We start from the raw sequence: 8,071 nt of genomic DNA, 5'->3' as shown, positions 1-8,071 counted from the left end.
AACCGATTAGTTAGAGGAACCTAACTACCAATTCACTTAGTTATGTTCTCCTAACCCTAGATGAGCCTTTTTGAACCTTTTGAACCCTAGTGGAACCCTTTGGACCTTTAACCTTTATCCATTGGTCAATAAATGTTAGGGTAATCTTTGTCCATTGGACAATAGGCCATTCATTAGAATATTTGATTAGTACAAGATATAGTAATATATTGGTGTATATTCTCATGTGCAAAGGACAAATATGCATTGTTTATCAGATATCATCCTATCCCATTATCTATTGGTTATTAATCGCTAGGGAAACTATTGTCCATTGGTTAATAACTACTAGGGGAATTGTTATCCATTGGATAATAGCATTAATCTCCCAACAAGGTACAATGATCTATTAAATAATCAAAATTTAGATTTTTCATGTGATTTTTGTGCATTAAAATATTGAGATAAATCTAGATCCTAGATTCTAAGTACTTTTAGTAATATTATAATACTAGTACTTTATGATTATTTTAATGGGAGAATCATAACCTTTTTATTTAATTTGATACTTGGTACTTCCATATTTAAATATTGGACATATATACTATATTATATAAATACCCTAGATTTGTCCAAGTACAAAATCTAATATTTTAATAAGAATATGTGCAAAATTGGATTATTTTAATAGAAAATCTTGATCTTGTAATTTTTTATTGGTAATTGAAAATCTACCTAGATTTTTTGGTACGCACACACACACACACATATATATATATATGTATATATAGGTATACTTATTTTATTATAAAGTATCATGTGTTTATTAGGATAGTTTAATAGAAAATTTTTTACCCATTGGACAATAATTGCTAGGGAAAATTTTACTCATTGGGTAATAGCCAAGACTTTTGCTATAAATAGCACCCTTGTCCAAGCATTCAACTCACACCTTCCATTCTTCAACTTCTCTCTCTAGAAAGCTTGTGTTGTTCTTCCTTGCTCTTGGTGTTCTTGAGTTCTTCTTGTGTTCTTCAAGAAACTCATTCAAGACCGCCACTAAACCGCCCCTTAACCACCTTTCGATCCAAAAAAGTTTAAGTAGTTTAGTTAAGATGAAGTTTCGAGAGAAATCTTTCTCTTTCGAAGCTATCGGAAGCCTACTGTAGGAAGTCACTCCGTCCAATTATCAACTTACATTTCGTAGTCGTCTCTACCGCCAAGAAGAACGGTAGAATACCTTTATTCACTTCCCTAAGTATAAGTAGATTATCCTTAACGGATTTCGAAAGATAGAACTTATCATTTGTTTAGAAGTATTTGTATTTTGATCTTTAAGATGATTATGTGCATGCATATATGAATTGCTTGTATTACTTGTGGTGTGATAAAGCATAAGTGATTTTCACTCCAAAGGCGTCCGTACATGTGGCGTTATGCTTTAAGTATTGACTGAGTATGATTAACAATATAGAGTTGGATGATCTTGCTAGTTTAGTTTCAATATAGAGTTGGATGATCTTGCTAGTTTAGTTTCCAGATTTCAATGAATGATATGATTTCGTATGTGAAAAGTCCTACCGCGGAGTCTATGCATGAAAACATGACACAAAAATCGAGAAAATAGAAACATGACACATAGGGTGTTGATAATGATGAGATGTGTTTTAAAACCGCAATGTGGCCGGACTTGGTAGCCCATTGTGTGTATGGAAACCCGCGATGAGGCCGGACTTGGTAGCCCATCATGTGGATTGTGTAAACCGCAACGTGGCCGGACTTGGTAGCCTGTTGTGTGTATGAAAACTCGTAATGTGACCGGACTTGGTAGCCCATTGTGAAGATTGCCAATGCGGCCGGACGTGGTAGCCTCATTGGTAATGTGGCTTGGTTATCCGCGGAGAGGAGCCAATGCAAATTTTGTGTGCCAATGGGAACCCGGTGCGGCGGAACCATTGTGAGGATACTCGGGAACCCGGAACGGCGGAACCGAGGTTGGGTGTGTTGAAAAATGATTTTGGAAATTTTGATCGGTATATGAAAAATGGTGGCACGGTCTACGATGAGTCGCGTAGGAGAAACTCAGAAAATCATGGATACCAACGATAGTTTGAATAGCGAATGTGAATGCGTTATTGTTACTATCTGTTGTATATGACCTATTGTTTGTAAGTCATGGGTTAGCGGGTATGAGATTGTTCTGCTGAGCTTTCGTAGCTCATGGTGTTACCTTTGGTGATCCTGACATATTATACTGGTGGCGACGCTGGTATAATGTGTCAGACTTTGTAGATGAGCATGGTAAGCTGTACACCTTGGAGGCCTTTGGAGCCGAAGAGCTGACAAGGATGGAGGAGCAGGCGGAGCTGTAGTTAGGAACCTTAGATACCCTCCCTTGTGTATTAAAAGTACTCTTATGAGAATTATGATGTAATAAGAGCCAAACTCTATTTTGAGGTTTCAATGAAATTGTCTTTTTAACGTACCCAAAATTGGGAGCGTTACAGGAGTATATTTTAAAAAATTGTAATGTGAGACAAATTTTATCTGGAATTGCTTTTCAACTGCTAAAACTGGTTTTTGAATGAATGAAACAGGGATCTAAATTCCTGGAAACTGCTGAAAATGGAGTTCTAATTGCAGAAACTTGTATTTTAATTGCTGGAACTAGTTTTTAAATTGCTGAAACTTCTTTAGAACTGCTAAAACTGGGCTATAAGATGCCTTTTTTTTTTTTCACTAAAGGCTGACACATCAGTTACAACTGAAAAAGATGCATCACCCAGCCATTTGTACGTTGGTTCTGAAGATCAGGGGTTCAATGCACTTACCGTCAAAACAAGCTATATAACCCTTCCAAAATATAGATAGCTTTACCTGAACACTACCGAAATCTAGACCTTGAGCTCCCACTCGCAAAAATTCCATCGCCAAACGGAAGCGTCCTGCGAAGATACAGGCTCATGTATCATCGTCGCCACCAATCTCATTGATCCAGTCCGTAGAGAACGTGCTCAGTGTCTCTGTAATAAAATTAAACATCAGTTAACATTTTTAAAAATCCTAGCATTTCCAAACTTGAACCCTCATCCTTGAATGTGGTGATATGAGAAGCAAGCTTTAATATTTCTTCATCAGCCTCATCAAATCCTTTGCAATCCCTAAAATCTAAATGAAAAAGTTGTTTGCAGCCTTCCAAAATTATCACCAAGTTCTCCCGCTCAATTTCAGAACAACTTAAATCCAAATATTTTATGTTTGGTACGAGAGTGACAATAGCTGAAGCTTCATTTTTGTCAATAGAGCCAGCTTCGACAGCCGGTCCCCAAAAGTCCTTGCACTGAATGTTGATTTGGGAAAGGACTTCTTGCATGTCAATTACTTGTTTTAGAAAAATCTACATGGCAAATAAGTTTGTTCAGGAGATCGAGTACGTTGCTTTTTTGTTTATCGAATCAAATTCATAGATTCTCTTCTGGAAAGATAACCAAGTAAGAAAAGTGGGAATTAGGATTTAAATGATATTCGCATGATGATATATAATTGGATTAGTTGGAAGTTGTTATTATAGTTAATCGTTTTAGTCAAATGCATGAGAGCCCGGTGGGATCAATAAAGCTAGTCAGCAGAATCATGGTTCGGATGTGCGTGTGTGACCTAAGAGCCAGGTGGGATTTGAAAGAATGGTCGGCGAAACTAGTGTCACATGATGCATTATGAATTGATTAAAGACTGTGAGCCCGGTTGGATCTGAAAGAGACGGTGGGTGAAATCAGTGCTTTTGGGTGGCAAAATCTAAATATCTTGAGAGCCTAGTGGAATCTGAAAGATGGTTGAAAAATCCTTTTTCTCTATCTAAAAACTTAATCAAGCAAAATAAAAGGAATTGAAAAGCAATAAACGATGAACAATACCGAACACAAGATATACATGGAAAACCCCTTAAACGGGTAAAAACCACGGGAAGGAAATCATGCACTATAACTCATTGTACGGTTACAAACAAACCTATACTTACAACCTAGAATCGCTCTCGGTTGACCAAGGCTAATTGCCGAATCACTCGTTCACCGCACCCAGTGCTTGACCGCCGCTGCCTTGAATCGCTCAAGCCTTCCAATAACCTACGGAATCCACCGTAGGTACCCACCGGAAGAATGATTCACTCAATAGAATCAAAGTTTGAAAAGAACTCTTGGAGTTAAGTTGAAAGTCTGATGATCAACGGATCATATGATTACTCCAAGAGACAAGCCACAATCCCCCTTAGGTATTTCTCTGATTTAGAGCAATAGAAAGGCGGCACAAAAATATTCGGTAAACTAGAAAACCCAACTAAACTGTATATAAATATATTGCTGGAAATTAAACAAGAAGGTTGCTCGAACAACTCTAAAAGAACTTGCAGGTTGTGCTCGAGCACCAAGTGCTGAAAGATGTTTCTATATATGAAGGGTCTTGATTTCGAGACTACTTTTCCTCGTCCGCGAAATACTTTGCCAAATCTTCATTTCCTTTGATTTCCTTCCATACAAATTACCTTATCAATCTCACTCTTGAATCTTTAATTCTCTTTCCTTATTCGGCTGCCATGTGCACAAAATCCGTTGAGAGTCTTGATTTCCTCCGCTCCAATTTCCTTAACCAACTCTACCATTTTTCTTTGACAAACTATTCTCTCAATTACACAATATTTGATTTCCTCGACTTCCTAAACATACACTCTAGAAATAAATAAATAAATTACAACTCGATAAATGAGGATACAATTATATGTGTGTTTTATTGTGGAATTCGCCAACACAAAGAGACCGTGGTCTATGATCCTAACAATCTCCCCCTTTGGCAAATCCATGACAAAACATACATAACAACCTATCCCTTAACAGATTGATCACGACCTGTGAAGCTGCAGAAATAAACACTGAGAAGACAATCTGTTAATCAATAAATTACTCTCCCTTTTTGTCACGGAATGACAAAGGTAAAACCACTACAAGAAAAATTGAATTGGGTGACGAATGAAAATCGTCGCAAATTGTATGTTTTTCGTCACAAATAATATAGGTGATGAAAAAAAATTTGTCGACTAAAGGTTGTCGAGGATTCCTACCTGGTGACGAAATTTATTTTTCGTCACCTATAGTGCCTTTTGGTGACGAAAAATTTTGTCACGGAAAAATGACTTAGTGACGAAATTTTCTTCGTCACCTATTGTGCTTTTTTGATGATAAAAAATTTCGTCACAAATTATTCCCTTTGGCTCGTCAAAGGTGACCCATCGGTGACGAAATTTTTCGCTGCGAAAGACATTCTTATATGTGAAAAAAATCTCACTTTCTTGCTCCTGCGGGGTTTCGAACTCGAGTCTCCTAAGTTTTGCACGCAAGCTTTAACCAACTACACCACACAAACTTTTCAGCATATGTTTGAAATATCTAATATATAACACATACATTGAACATTAAAATATATTTTGAACGGCATTTTGAACTATTAAACATTAAAATTAGCAATTTTAATAAACATGAAAGTCGTAGCTCTTATGTTAGTGTTCAAACCCAATTTAAATTATCTCAATCGGAATTTTGAGCAAAGAGTTATGCTCGAAATATATTTGGTGACAAAGCGTAATTCATAAATTTCGTCACCAAAGGATAAATTTTTCGTCACTGAAAACGTAAAAAGAAGACGAAAATATTTTTCGTCGCCAAATTGGTTCATTTGGCGACAAAATATTTTTTCCGTCACCGAATAGTTATCTTTGGCGACAAAAAATAATTTCGTCTCCTTTTTTACTCTTTTGGCGACGAAAATTTTATTTCGTCGCCAAATAAGAGCTTTTGGTGACAAAAATATCTTTTTCGTCGCTAAATAGTTATAATTGGTGACAAAATAATTTCGTCAAGGAAGTTATCAAAACAGTGACGAATTTATTTTTTTGTCACCAAATATACTCATTTAGCGACGAAATTAAATTTTATCGCCACTTTTTCGTCACTAAACATACTTTTTCTTGTAGTGAACACAAAAGCCAAAGAGTAAAATCAATTTAAGCCAAACCGTATCATAGTAACATAGTGACATAAGCCAAGTACTACCACACACAAGGTAAGCTCCATCAGCCCGAAAGCATCCGCAAAAAGAAGAAAAAAAAATCGCATACCGAACAACCATCAACACAAAATAAATTGGGTTTCCATAGGAGATGAACACATTAATTGGAGATACGAGTACTCAACCATGAGGCTCAGTAAATGTCACTACATTTTCAAAAAAAATGCATGAGTAAATTTGTATGAACCCCAAGCATGAAGGAATGGAATATTTAAGTGCAACAGGCGATATGAGTCCATGACATAGTGGGTGTGTGACACGTCAGAAAATATTAAGACCACCATATTCGGATACGAGATTTCTCACGTTCCATGAGAATGACAACCACCCTTCCTCCCACGAAGTCAAACCAGGCATGATGACACAAATGACATCCCAAGGATTAGAAATAACTCCCCCTCAACGATTAAAGACTCCCCCTCAACCAATGAGTATTTTGTCATATCAATTTTTATTGATGCTTCCAAACAAATACACGTGTTTTTATATTTTTACCCCACTGCCGTTTGACACAAATATTGGGAATAAGAGTACCTAATACCCAATCCCCGGTTACTAAGCAAGTGGTCCAACACGGATGCCTTCACAAAGTCTATCCATTTTGTGACACGAACGCTCAGAGGGAGAGTACCTCACCCCAATTGTCCGGTACTTGATGAACGCCCGGATAAGCATTAAGATCTCACAAATAGACTTTTGTCTTTCTTATATGATTTTTATTTTTTTTAACAGAACCAAGAGAACATCGTATCCAACCAAGATGCCAAAAGGTCAATCGCCGAGCAAACAAAATGAGACATACTCATGGACAAGAGAACCAACTATCCAATCTGAATAATCTCTCTAATCCTGACGTGTAAACGTGGCGATCATAGAGTCATAAGGCATGGTGCAACTAATATCCAAATATATCTCATGAGTGGAATTAGCAAGAAATGTGCATGCATTCTAAAAAATGTGCATCTATTTGAGCCCCATGGCTGACTACTCATCCTTGAAAAATATGCTTATAGCCCCAAAAAAATTTTAAAGAATTTTTGTATATATGAATGTTTTTGGATTTTCTTTAAAACTCAACAAAAACTAGGAGTAAAGACACACAAAAACAATAATAATAGATTACTCAACTGAGAAATATAACATAGCACTACTAATTAAGAAAAACAGGAAAAAGGAAAAAACACTCAATTAATGAGGCATACCCCGACCGAATGTATCACTAGACATATGACGCGAATAACCACCATTGAGATTCCACATGTTAATTTTTCTAGCCTTAGAAACCGTATTAGTAGCAAGAAAATGCAAATCACATCTCCTGACCCATATGGGTCTAGTCTTCACCTGCGAGCTCTCGCTCTGACCGATAGATATATGTCTAGGATTCATGTTTACAGTGTGGTCATCATTATATCCAACAGGTCTAGGCATTTGTCCATTGTTCCACCTAGAGGCAAAGTTATCACAAGACCCTTTTTTTGTTAGTGGCATAAGAATGTTTAGCGATGGAATAGCCATGCAATTTAAAGCAGTTTGGTCTAATATGACCCTTAACTTGACAATAGTGACATGTTGGAATAAATTTAGGAAAATTGTCATGTCTAATATTATATACCTTTCCAATCACTTTTTTAGCCGTATCAATACTACGGGGTTTCGGCATTACCTTCTTTGATTCCAACTCATTTGGTTTACCTCCGACTATTTTTGAGGACGAAGCTTCATAAAATCCAAGCCCTGTTTTGTCACTCGTTGGCCTTTGAACATCAAGAATTTCGTCTAACTTCTTGGAACCCGTATTCAAATGCTCAAATAGAATATTAGCATTATCAATTTCAATATTTAATGACTCTATTTTAACTTCTGACGCAGCGTTTAAATCAGTCAAGACTTTGTTCTTTTCTCGAAGACTCTCAACCTCCTTACTCAACTTTTCTCTCTCACTAGTGACGTTGCTCAAAAAACCTTGCAACTC

The sequence above is a fragment of the Rhododendron vialii genome, chromosome 4a, assembly GCF_030253575.1.
Source record: "Rhododendron vialii isolate Sample 1 chromosome 4a, ASM3025357v1".
Classification (NCBI taxonomy): Eukaryota; Viridiplantae; Streptophyta; class Magnoliopsida; order Ericales; family Ericaceae; genus Rhododendron; species Rhododendron vialii.
This window is presented reverse-complemented; position numbering follows the sequence as displayed.